The following is a 12,845-nucleotide window of genomic DNA, read 5'->3' as shown; positions in this document are numbered from 1 at the left end:
TTTTATTGAGACAGTAGGAAGACTAGAGGGAGACAGAGTAGAGGAGACACAGGAGAGAAGGTTCTTTATTTAGATGGTAGGAAGGCTGAGAGAGATTGATTGATTGATTGAACATTTATTAACAGATTGCAGAATGGGTACAATACAGTACAGCTCAATACACACAATTGTTAAGGGGATGCAGACCAGAGAAAGACTTTTGTCTTGTTTACATCAGGGTCCCAGAGACAGAGTAGAGAGACACGGGAGAGAAGGTTCTTTATTGAGACGGTAGGAAGGCTGAGAGGGAGACAGAGTAGAGGAGACACGAGAGAAGGTTCTTTATTGAGATGGTAGGAAGGCTGAGAGGGAGACAGAGTAGAGGAGACACAGGAAAGAAGGTTCTTTATTGAGACGGTAGGAAGGCTGAGAGGGAGACAGAGTAGAGGAGACACAGGAGAGAAGGATCTTTATTGAGATGGTAGGAAGGCTGAGAGGAGACAGAGTAGAGGAGACACAGGAGAGAAGGTTCTGGAAGCTCATAGTATAATCAGATGTGTTTCATGTGTTCTACTGATGGTTGTAAACTGTACATACCTCCTTCAGAAGCATCCTAGACCCTAACCGCACGCACGCACGTGTGTGTGTGTGTGTGTGTGTATGTGTGTGTGTGTGTGTGTGTGTGTGTGTGTGTGTGTGTGTGTGTGTGTGTGTGTGTGTGTGTGTGTGAGTGTGTGTGTGTGTGTGTGTGTGTGTGTGTGTGTGGTGGGGGGGGGGGCACACATGCTGAGGGCTCCCTGGAACAATGTGGAGGGTGTTCTGAGTAGAGACGGATAGTTAAACACAGAGCAATTTAGTACCACTTCACTGAGAGAGAGAGAGAGAGAGAGAGAGAGAGAGAGAGAGAGAGAGAGAGAGAGAGAGAGAGAGAGAGAGAGAGAGAGGAGAGAGAGAGAGAGAGAGAGCAGGAACAGTGGAGTGTGTGTTTATGTGTGTTTATTTGTGTGGTTGTGTATGTAGTGTGTGCATACAAGGTGTGTAATATGCATGGTCATGAGTAGACTTGGTGTGTGTACATGCAGACAGTGCATTTGTGCATGTGACGTGTGCATATATTATGTGTATATATATATGTGTGTGTGTGTGTGTGTGTGTGTGTGTGTGTGTGTGTGTGTGTGTGTGTGTGTGTGTGTGTGTGTGTGTGGTGTGTGTGTGTGTGTGTGTGTGTGTGCGTGCGTGATAGCCATGGACAATCCATTCCAGCTCAGAGTATGTGTCTGGCGAGGGGACTGTTTATAATTAATCAGGACCAGTCAACCTTTATATGGTCATCAAGACCAGGAGATGAGCTCATGCATTCTGCAGCTCTGTCTCCCAAGGTCTGTTTGATGATGATGATGATGATGATGATGGTGGTGGTGAAGTAGTTCTTAGGTTGTAAGTTGTAATGATCATTTCTACCACCTCAGGAGGCTTAAGAAGTTTGGCATGACACCCAAGATCCTGAAGGCGTTTTACAGGGGACAACAGAGAGCGTCCTGACGGGGTGCATCACCGCCTGGAGGGGGAACTGCACCGACCTCAACCTCAGAGCGCTGAGCAGAGTCGTGAGGACAGCCCAAAAAATCTGTGGATGTGAGCTTCCCTCCATCCAGGAAATCTATGAGAGCTGGTGCATTTAAAAAAGCCATGAAAATGATCAAGGACCTTAATCACCCCAACCATGGACTGTTCCAGCTGATGCGGTCTGGAAAGCACTACCGCAGCCACACAGCCAGAAATAACTGGTGGCTGAAGAACAGTTTTTCCCCAAGCAATCAGACTCGTCAACAGAGCCCATTGACGCCCCCCCCCCCCCCCCCCCCCCCCCCCCCGGACTGGTCACTCCACAGAGACGGCCCTCATAGCGGTCACAGAGGCTCTTCACTTAGCAAAAGTGAAAGGCCTCTCCTCTGTCCTGATTCTCCTGGACCTGTCTGCAGCCTTCGACACAGTCAACCATCAGATCCTCCTTGCGTCCCTCACAAGAATGGGAGTGGCTGGCTCTGCGCTGACATGGCTGACATCATACCTCAATGACCGCTCCTACCAAGTGTCATGGAGAGGGACCCTGTCGGCCCCCCGCCCCTGCGACAGGTGTCCCCCAGGGCTCTGTCCTTGGACCCTCCTCTTCTGCCTCTACACCAAATCTCTGGGTAACATTATCACGTCTCATGCATTCTCGTATCATTGCTATGCCAATGATACTCATCTCTTCTCTCCTTCCCTCCCTCAGATATCCACGTCTCTGAGCGGATCTCGGCCTGTCTGTCGACATCTCCACCTGGATGATTGATGACCAACCACCTCAACTGAACCTAAGCTAAACAGAATTGCTTCACCTGCCCGGCCAAATCCTCCCCCCTGACCGACCTTTCCATCACAGTGGAGAATGTAGATGTGGCTGCGTCCCCGACCGCCAATAACCTTGGTGTTGTCCTTGACGACCAACTGAACTTCTCCGCTCACATCGCAGCACAACCAAAACCTGCAGATTCCTCCTGCTATTTAGATTAGCTCTAAATCTAGATTGGTGCAAAGATCAAATAGAATGTCTTGAGAGAAAATATATTTAGTTTACAATTGATTCCAGAATTTTTGCCAAACAAGACACCTAGATATTGGCCTATACTTATTACCACCTTAATATGGGAACTTAATGTGAATTGTGAAGTAATTACAATAAAATATAATTCACAATTTCTTTCAAAGATCTTGAAAATGCAGTCCTACAGTATGATTCCACTATTTATAATACAAATAAAGCAAGCATTTTCTAGTTCAGATTGTGAAACCAGATACCAAGACTGTGATAAGTGAATGCCAAAATAAGAATAGTTATGAAAAACAATGTTTTATTAACTGAACACAAACATTTGTAAAGAATCCCTAAATCTATTTATTTGGAATTTTCTTAGTATATCTACATGTATTTCAGTTTTGAATATCATTTACATGATAAGAAACAGAGAGCCATGTGGCAGTTTGGAAATCTGGCCTCCAGTCCACTGTGTCCTGCAAACAGAAGGGAAGTGAATTTAGAATTGAGCCAAAGCTAGAAGAAAAGCCTTTCATAAAGTCAGACATCTGAGAACCTGGGGGGGGGGGGGCTGGAATATAAGGACACAGAACAACCTTAGTGTGTCTGGGAATGTCTTTACTAAATACCATGAGTATCTGTGGTACAGTACATTCTTACAGCGCCAGACACAATACTACGATGACATACTAATGTATAAAAGCATTGTACTTTGGCAGTATAATAATGTAGAGAGAAGAGGAGAGAGAGAAAAAAGAGAAGAAGAGAGGAGAGAAGAGAAGAGAAAGAGAGAGAGGAGAGGAGAGAGAGGAGAGGAGAGGAGAGGAGAGGAGAGAGAGAAGAGAAAGAGAAAGAGAAGAGAAGAGAAGAGAAGAGAAGAGAAGAGAAGAGAAGAGAAGAGAAGAGAAGAGAAGAGAAGAGAAGAGAAGAGAAGAGAAGGAGAGGAGAGGGAGAGAGAGGAGAGAGAGGAGAGAGAGAAAGAGACGAGGAGAGGAGAGAGAGGAGAGGAGAGGAGGAGGAGAGGAGAGAAGAGACGAGAAGAGAAGAGAGAGAAGAGAAAGAAGAAAGAGAAGAGAAGAGAAGAGAAGAGAGAGAAGAGAAGAGAGAGAGAGAGAAGAAGAGAAGAGAAGAGAAGAGAAGAGAAGAGAAGAGAAGAGAAGAAGAAGAGAAGAGAAGAGAAGAGAAGAGAAGAGAGAGAAGAGAAGGAGAGGAGAGGAGAGGAGAGGAGAGGAGAGGAGAGGAGAGGAGAGAGAGGAGAGGAGAGCAGAGGAGAGGAGAGCAGAGCAGAGTAGAACTCACTGGACTGTTCCTGTCCTAAACATATTAAACATCAATCTGGTTGAGCTACTCAACACATGGACTGCATGGCTCACCCCAGGGAGACAGGGGTTTCCCATGGCTAGGGTCAGGTTGCCAGCATGGATATTTTTGCATGGGGGTGGAGAGTCGAAGGCTCACATTATATTATGGTGAAAAATAAATAAGGTTACTGGAACTCATTCGAAGCCACATGGAAATAAATTATATAATATACTTTGCATATCTTGGGGATGGAACTTTCCTGTAGGTGGTCAGAAAAATACTTGGGTGGAAACCCTACAATTTACAGTTCACTCACAGCAAAAACTCAAGAAACCACTCAAATACGAACAAATGAAAAGATGAAACTTGAACAAACAGGTAAACATAAATAAATATGGTACAATACAGAAACAGCTGTGCATAATCTACTGTAGCTACAAGTATGTGTACAGGACATAGTCTGACTCGTAAACCAAACACTACTGTGAAGAACTGAAACCCCTCTGAGAACATCCTGTAAGTGAAATACCAGCTCAGTTCAGAACCCGTTCCAAACCATTTTTATTTTTATATTTCACTTCTCCTCCGACTCATCTCTCCTCCACAGAGAGCAACCGTTCAACTGAACATCTTAAAGGGGAACTACCTTTTTCAGAACTCATACATGTTATTCCTATGGTCTAAGACTGTCCAAAAACTTTAGTGAACATGAACTCTCACCTTAATCCAAAAACTAGAGTGCTAAAACTGGAATTTGTGATGTCATCAGGTATTAGGTCTGGAGCTGCTCCATAGACAATGAATTTGGAGAGATGGTAAAGGTGACACTGAGTGAAGGAGAGAGAGGCACACACTTGACAAAGATTACGGCTGGAACGTTGTAATGAAGTGATTTTGCATCTGGAGCCAGAGTGTGCAGCTTCTCCATTTTTTCTAAAAGGTGACACAGAGAACACCCAGAGGAATGTTAGGCTAAGGAAGGGATTAAAGGAGATATTTAATTATTGGGGTTAACTTATGGAACAAAGTTTATGTCATTTTAAGAATGAGTAATTTGCTCTTGGTTTTCAAATTTTGAGGGTTACAAATGTGAATGAGTTTTATACGTTATTATATTTAGTTTTGGAGGGTTAATTCGCTTAATTGTATGAGAATATAGGACATACTACTACTACTACTAATGTTCTGTGTATACAGGTACATTTTATATTTCAGAACTGAGAACACTACAATATAATAAAGCTAATTTGGATATAAAAAAAGACAACACAATGTATGGGTTGGTCGAAATCAGTCTCCCATTCATTGGAAATGGGATCCCCCTTAATTGGCTGACATCAATCCCTGTCTCCTGATGCTGTTAAGCCATTGTGTAGTGTGACGTGTGTCTGGTGCCAGTGTATGGCCTGCATAGCCCACGGTTGGGTGCTACCAGTGGTGGTGAAGGAGGCAATTTCCACCCTACATTGTGGGGAGCGCTTTGAGTGTCTAGAAAAGCGCTATATAAATGTAATGATCATTCATTCATTCACATTCATTCATTCATGCATTCATTCACTGTCAGCGGAGCAGCTCCAGACTTTATCAGGGGTGTAAAAAGTACCCAGAAATTCTACTTAAGTGAAAGTATGGGTACCGTCTCAAAATCGTACTCAAGTAAAAGTCAGAGTATCTGGCTAAAAACACACTTGAGTAAAAGTAAAAAAGTTTCTACTTTTAAATGTACTTAAATACTAAAAAGTCCAAATAAAAACTTTTTTTCTGACTGTCTATTCTTCTGATAGCAGGTGTTTAATCAAAGATCCCCGCTTTCTAGTCTTGCACAAGGACTAATCAGCATGGGTATGGGCAGGTTCATTTTCCATTGATGGGGATTTGATTGGCTGTTTTTAAATAAAGTGCGGCCGCAGGTTAGTTCGGCCAGAGAAACAAATATACTAATAAAAATAGTTGGACCTGCGAAATGTGTACTTATGTGTTATACAAACCTAATAATACTTGAGTACAAATTCCCCAAAACAGTACTTAGGTACTGTAACGAAGTACAATTACTCAAGTACGTTACACCCCTGGGCCCTCATTCATCAACGTGTGCGTATAATATGTTCTATTTTCACACGTAAGCACAGAATGTAGAATCAGTGTACGCACAGGAAAATCGGGATTCATCACACGTGCGTACGCAGGTTCTACGCACACCTGTCATGATGAATATGACTTTGATCCTACGTTTGAGCTTGTGCACTGTTTTAAGTATTTGCATACCAGAACCGCCCCGATTAACCATATACGGTAATGGTATACCCCCATGAAATGTGGAAAAATGGACTAAGCCGAGGGAAGCGTGTTATGAGAACGGTGATGTCGGATATGATATCTATTAACCATTGCTGCCTGGGCAGCGCAAACACTAATAAAGACCGCGCTGGAATATGACTGCCTTTTCCCGTGTTGTTTGATTAATACCCAGGGATTAAAGTTCTCCTCAATTTTATTCCAAATCGCGATGGATCTTCCGTCAATTTTCTACCTGCTGCATATGATTTCTAGAGGCATACTACAATCTATTTTGATGTCAGTATTGGGTAGCCTATATAAACAATAATACGAGAGCATATACAAGAACAATGAATCTCACTGCATGTATGATGTAGCCTGCCTTTCAATACATGAACTTGAATTCCATCATGTTTGTGTGCGGGACTCACAAGGCTGTTGTCACAATGGGTGGTACCGGTACAGTAATAACAGTCCACACAATATCACGATGGACCATGCCATAGCCTATGTTCTATTAGGACATGATCTGTGACGACAAATGTTCTAGAATGTTTGATTAAGATATCATACTCTGACAGCATGTGTTATGGTTTGTAACCGACCCCAATCGCACAACACAAGACAGGTATGATGGTTTGCCAAGAAACAGATATTTATTGAGAGACAGGGAAAAAGGGCACTGTCCCTTTAAGGGAGAACACAAATACAGGAATATAACAAGAGGGGAAAAACTAGGTGCCTTTAAGAGGCGGGCAGGAAAAGGGAACACTAAGGGAAGGTTAATGAACGCTAGGGGAAACATTAAAGGAACGCTAGGGGAAAGTTAAAGGAACACTAGAACTAGAGACTAGGAGAAGTCGGGACAAGGAGAGCTAGGGAACAGGAGAACTGGGGACTAGGAGAACTAGGGACCAGGAACTAGGTGGAACTAGAAAGGGGAGAACTAGGGACAGAGGGGACTGAGGCCCGCGGAGGCGGGCTGGGGAACAGGGAGGAACTGGGGACAGAGACCCGCGGAGGCGGGCTGGGGACAGGGAGGAACTGGGGACTGGTGGGAAAACATCTGGGCCGCTCTGCAGAACAGAGGAGAGGGTTAATATTCAAAAGGGAACAAACAGAGCAGATGCAGAACAGTCCAAATAAACAAAGTAACAAAATAATAATATCTTCGTGTGACAAACACACAGGGGGAGATGTAATGTCCAAAAATACTATCTAAGTGAGAACTAAAGGAGGCAATACGCTGGGTGAGTGACATCACAATCAAAACTCACCCAGGCGTATGCGTAATGGTACAGGAACAGCAGCGAGACGGGGGCAAGAGGCATTACGCTGAGTGAGTGACATCACAATCAAAACTCACCCAGGCGTATGCGTAAAGGTACAGGGACAGCAGCGGGAACGGGGGCAAGAGGCATTACGCTGAGTGAGTGACATCACAATCAAAACTCACCCAGGCGTATGCGTAAAGGTACAGGGACAGCAGCGGGAACGGGGGCAAAAAGCATTACGCTGAGTGAGTGACATCACAATCAAAACTCACCCAGGCGTATGCGTAAAGGTACAGGGACAGCAGCGGGAACGGGGGCAAGGGCACTACGCTGGGTGAGTGACATCACAATCAAAACTCACCCAGGCGTATGCGTAAAGGTACAGGGACAGCAGCGGGGCGAGGGCATCGCCACCGGGTGGCTGGCTGTCCGAGCCGAGGAACAGAGTGCTGGAACAGTGGCGGTGGCGAGGGTGTCGTCCACCGGGTAGCCGACTGTCGGAGCCGAGGAACAGAGTGCTGGAACAGTGGCGGTGGCGAGGGTGTCGTCCACCGGGTAGCCGCTGTCGGAGCCGAGGAACAGAGTGCTGGAACAGTGGCGGTGGCGAGGGTGTCGTCCACCGGGTAGCCGCTGTCGGAGCCGAGGAACAGAGTGCTGGAACAGTGGCGGTGGCGAGGGTGTCGTCCACCGGGTAGCCGCTGTCGGAGCCGAGGAACAGAGTGGCGCGCCACACCTTGGTGTGCGCGTCGGAACCGAGAGACGCATCGGGGTGCGTCTACGAGGAGGAGTGTGCCAAGCACGAGGATCTTTGGAAAATGCGCGTAGGAGACTGGAGAGCGTGCCAAGCCCTTGAAGATGCGCGTTGCGCGCTGGTGACTGGAGAGCGTGCCAAGCCCTTGCAGATGCGCGTTGCGCGCTGGTGACTGGAGAGCGTGCCAAGCCCGAAGGTCTAGGAGATGCGCGTCTGCGCGCTGGTCGGGAGAGCGTGCCAAGCTCGAAGGTCTGAAGTGGAACACTGGAATACCTCCCGTAGAGGATTAGAGAGCGCAGTACAGTGTCTCCCTCCAGGCAAACGGTGACAGGTGGCGAAGGCTTGAGCGCATCTGGCGCGCTGGTCTGGAGTGGAACACTGGAATACCTCCCGTAGAGGATTAGAGAGCGCAGTACAATGTCTCCCTCCAGGCAAACGGCGACGGGTGGCCAAAGCTTGCACCTCGTCTCACGCCGGGCGCTGGTCTGGATGTGCGTCAGGACGACAGCTGCGCGGGGGGTCTGAAGTGGATGACTGGGATGCCTCCCGTGGAAGTCTAGGGAGCGCAGACCAGTCCCACTCTCAGGCAACGGCGACAGCAGGCGAAGGCTGGAGCATACATCTCTACGCCGGAGAATCAATACAGCATAGGCAGAACAGAGGACCTCCCGAAAGAGTCTAGATGTTTGAGAATATGATACGGCATGTTTACAACACGACCCCACGCCAAAACGAGGGGAAGCGCCCTGGTATTTAAAGCCCACTGGGGAACTAATTAGCCTGCCACCACAGGTGCGAGAGGTAATTGATAATAGTCCAGGTGTGGCCACTGAGAGTAAACGAGAGTAAAGAACGAGAGGGTGGGGGCTAGAGAGAGTGAGTGAGAAGGGAATTTCTAACAGTAGGCTTAAAGAAAACAGAGAAAGTTGGTGAGCAGCGGACAAAACCTCACAGTACCCCCCCCTCAACGGGAGCCACCTGGCGACCCAAAACAAATACAGACAGAGTGGCAGGGGGGCAAAACAAGACAAAAACAAAAGGTACTGGCCAAGCCAGCAGGGGAAGCCACCACAAGAGTGGGGCTAGCAAAAGAAACAGGGTCGCCGAGGGGTAACTGGAGGAACTGGCCTAGAGGAAACCGGGCCTAGAGGAACCGGGTCAGGAGGAACTGGTTTAGAGAACTGGCCTAGAGAACTGGTCTAGAGAACTGGTCTAGAGAACTGGTCTAGAGGAACTGAGGGGCAAGCAGGGTAGCTAAGGGGTAACCATGGTAGCACCGGGAAAGGGCTCGCAGAGGGAAAGTTAGCTGCCAGGGCACTGATAGCTACAGGGCCTATGCTAGCTGTACTGCTACATCAACATAGAGGCTGTGCAAGCTGCCGAGCTAGGCTAGCAGGGGGAAAGGGTAGCTGCCAAGGCACTGATAGCTACAGGGCCTATGCCAGCTGTACTGCTACATTAACATAGAGGCTGCGCTAGCTGCCGGAGCTAGGCTGGCAGACAGGGCTGGACCAGCATGAGAGAACAAGCTAGCTGGAAGGACAGTCCTAGCAGTGTGAGATAAACTGACCTTGCTAGCTGAAAGGGCAGTCCTAGCAGTGGGATAAACTGACCTTGCTAGCTGAAAAGGCAGTCCTAGCAGTGGGAGCAAACTGACCATGCTAGCTGAAGGGGCAGTCCTAGCAGTGGGAGAGAAACTGACCTTGCTAGCTGAAAGGGCAGTCCTAGCAGTGGGAGATAAACTGACCCTGCTAGCTGAAGGGGCAGTCCTAGCAGTGTGAGATGCTACACAAAAAAGTGGAGGCCATGCAGAGGGACCGGGTTAGCTGCTTGGGCCTGGCTAGCTACAGGGCCTATGCCAGCTGCAAGGCTGCATTAACATAGAGGCTGTGCTAACAGCCGGGGCCAAGCTAGCAGACCGGGGCCATGCAGAGGGAATTGGGTTAGCTGCCTGGCATGGCTAGCTACAGGGCCCATGCCAGCAGCAAGGGCTGCATAAAACATAGAGGCTGTGCTAGCAGCCGGGGTTAAGCTAGCAGACTGGGGCTCTGCTGAGGGACTGGGTTAGCTGCCAGGGCAAGGCTAGCTACAGGGCCTATGCCAGCAGCAAGGGCTGCATAAACATAGAGGCTGTGCTAGCAGCCGGGGCAAGGCTAGCAGACAGGGGCTCTGCTGAGGGACTGGGTTAGCTGCCAGGGCATGGCTAGCTACAGGGGGGTCAAACAGGGCAAAACGGGAAGCAAACAGGGGAGCTAACCGGGGAGACTAACAAGCTAAACAGGGGAGTAACAGGCTAACAAGGGAGCTAAACAGGACTAACAAGGAAGCTAAACTGGGCTAACAGGGAAGCTAACAGGGCTAACAGGGGAGCTAGAGGGAACAAGAAAAAAAAAGGCAAACTCAACATACACCGTCTGTGCTGGCTGGGGTCGTCGATTTGGTGGAGTCGTACTGTTATGGTTTGTAACCGACCCCAATCGCACAACACAAGACAGGTATGATGGTTTGCCAAGAAACAGATATTTATTGAGAGACAGGGAAAAAGGGCACTGTCCCTTTAAGGGAGAACACAAATACAGGAATATAACAAGAGGGGAAAAACTAGGTGCCTTTAAGAGGCGGGCAGGAAAAGGGAACACTAAGGGAAGGTTAATGAACGCTAGGGGAAACATTAAAGGAACGCTAGGGGAAAGTTAAAGGAACACTAGAACTAGAGACTAGGAGAAGTCGGGACAAGGAGAGCTAGGGAACAGGAGAACTGGGGACTAGGAGAACTAGGGACCAGGAACTAGGTGGAACTAGAAAGGGGAGAACTAGGGACAGAGGGGACTGAGGCCCGCGGAGGCGGGCTGGGGAACAGGGAGGAACTGGGGACAGAGACCCGCGGAGGCGGGCTGGGGACAGGGAGGAACTGGGGACTGGTGGGAAAACATCTGGGCCGCTCTGCAGAACAGAGGAGAGGGTTAATATTCAAAAGGGAACAAACAGAGCAGATGCAGAACAGTCCAAATAAACAAAGTAACAAAATAATAATATCTTCGTGTGACAAACACACAGGGGGAGATGTAATGTCCAAAAATACTATCTAAGTGAGAACTAAAGGAGGCAATACGCTGGGTGAGTGACATCACAATCAAAACTCACCCAGGCGTATGCGTAATGGTACAGGAACAGCAGCGAGACGGGGGCAAGAGGCATTACGCTGAGTGAGTGACATCACAATCAAAACTCACCCAGGCGTATGCGTAAAGGTACAGGGACAGCAGCGGGAACGGGGGCAAGAGGCATTACGCTGAGTGAGTGACATCACAATCAAAACTCACCCAGGCGTATGCGTAAAGGTACAGGGACAGCAGCGGGAACGGGGGCAAAAAGCATTACGCTGAGTGAGTGACATCACAATCAAAACTCACCCAGGCGTATGCGTAAAGGTACAGGGACAGCAGCGGGAACGGGGGCAAGGGCACTACGCTGGGTGAGTGACATCACAATCAAAACTCACCCAGGCGTATGCGTAAAGGTACAGGGACAGCAGCGGGGCGAGGGCATCGCCACCGGGTGGCTGGCTGTCCGAGCCGAGGAACAGAGTGCTGGAACAGTGGCGGTGGCGAGGGTGTCGTCCACCGGGTAGCCGACTGTCGGAGCCGAGGAACAGAGTGCTGGAACAGTGGCGGTGGCGAGGGTGTCGTCCACCGGGTAGCCGCTGTCGGAGCCGAGGAACAGAGTGCTGGAACAGTGGCGGTGGCGAGGGTGTCGTCCACCGGGTAGCCGCTGTCGGAGCCGAGGAACAGAGTGCTGGAACAGTGGCGGTGGCGAGGGTGTCGTCCACCGGGTAGCCGCTGTCGGAGCCGAGGAACAGAGTGGCGCGCCACACCTTGGTGTGCGCGTCGGAACCGAGAGACGCATCGGGGTGCGTCTGCGAGGAGGAGTGTGCCAAGCACGAGGATCTTTGGAAAATGCGCGTAGGAGACTGGAGAGCGTGCCAAGCCCTTGAAGATGCGCGTTGCGCGCTGGTGACTGGAGAGCGTGCCAAGCCCTTGCAGATGCGCGTTGCGCGCTGGTGACTGGAGAGCGTGCCAAGCCCGAAGGTCTAGGAGATGCGCGTCTGCGCGCTGGTCGGGAGAGCGTGCCAAGCTCGAAGGTCTGAAGTGGAACACTGGAATACCTCCCGTAGAGGATTAGAGAGCGCAGTACAGTGTCTCCCTCCAGGCAAACGGCGACAGGTGGCGAAGGCTTGAGCGCATCTGGCGCGCTGGTCTGGAGTGGAACACTGGAATACCTCCCGTAGAGGATTAGAGAGCGCAGTACAATGTCTCCCTCCAGGCAAACGGCGACGGGTGGCCAAAGCTTGCACCTCGTCTCACGCCGGGCGCTGGTCTGGATGTGCGTCAGGACGACAGCTGCGCGGGGGGTCTGAAGTGGATGACTGGGATGCCTCCCGTGGAAGTCTAGGGAGCGCAGACCAGTCCCACTCTCAGGCAACGGCGACAGCAGGCGAAGGCTGGAGCATACATCTCTACGCCGGAGAATCAATACAGCATAGGCAGAACAGAGGACCTCCCGAAAGAGTCTAGATGTTTGAGAATATGATACGGCATGTTTACAACACGACCCCACGCCAAAACGAGGGGAAGCGCCCTGGTATTTAAAGCCCACTGGGGAACTAATTAGCCTGCCACCACAG

The sequence above is a fragment of the Notolepis coatsorum genome (assembly GCF_963971535.1).
Source record: "Notolepis coatsorum genome assembly, chromosome: 11".
In the NCBI taxonomy this organism is placed as follows: Eukaryota; Metazoa; Chordata; class Actinopteri; order Aulopiformes; family Paralepididae; genus Notolepis; species Notolepis coatsorum.
The sequence above is the reverse complement of the archived record's forward strand: the minus strand, read 5'-3'. Positions refer to the sequence as shown.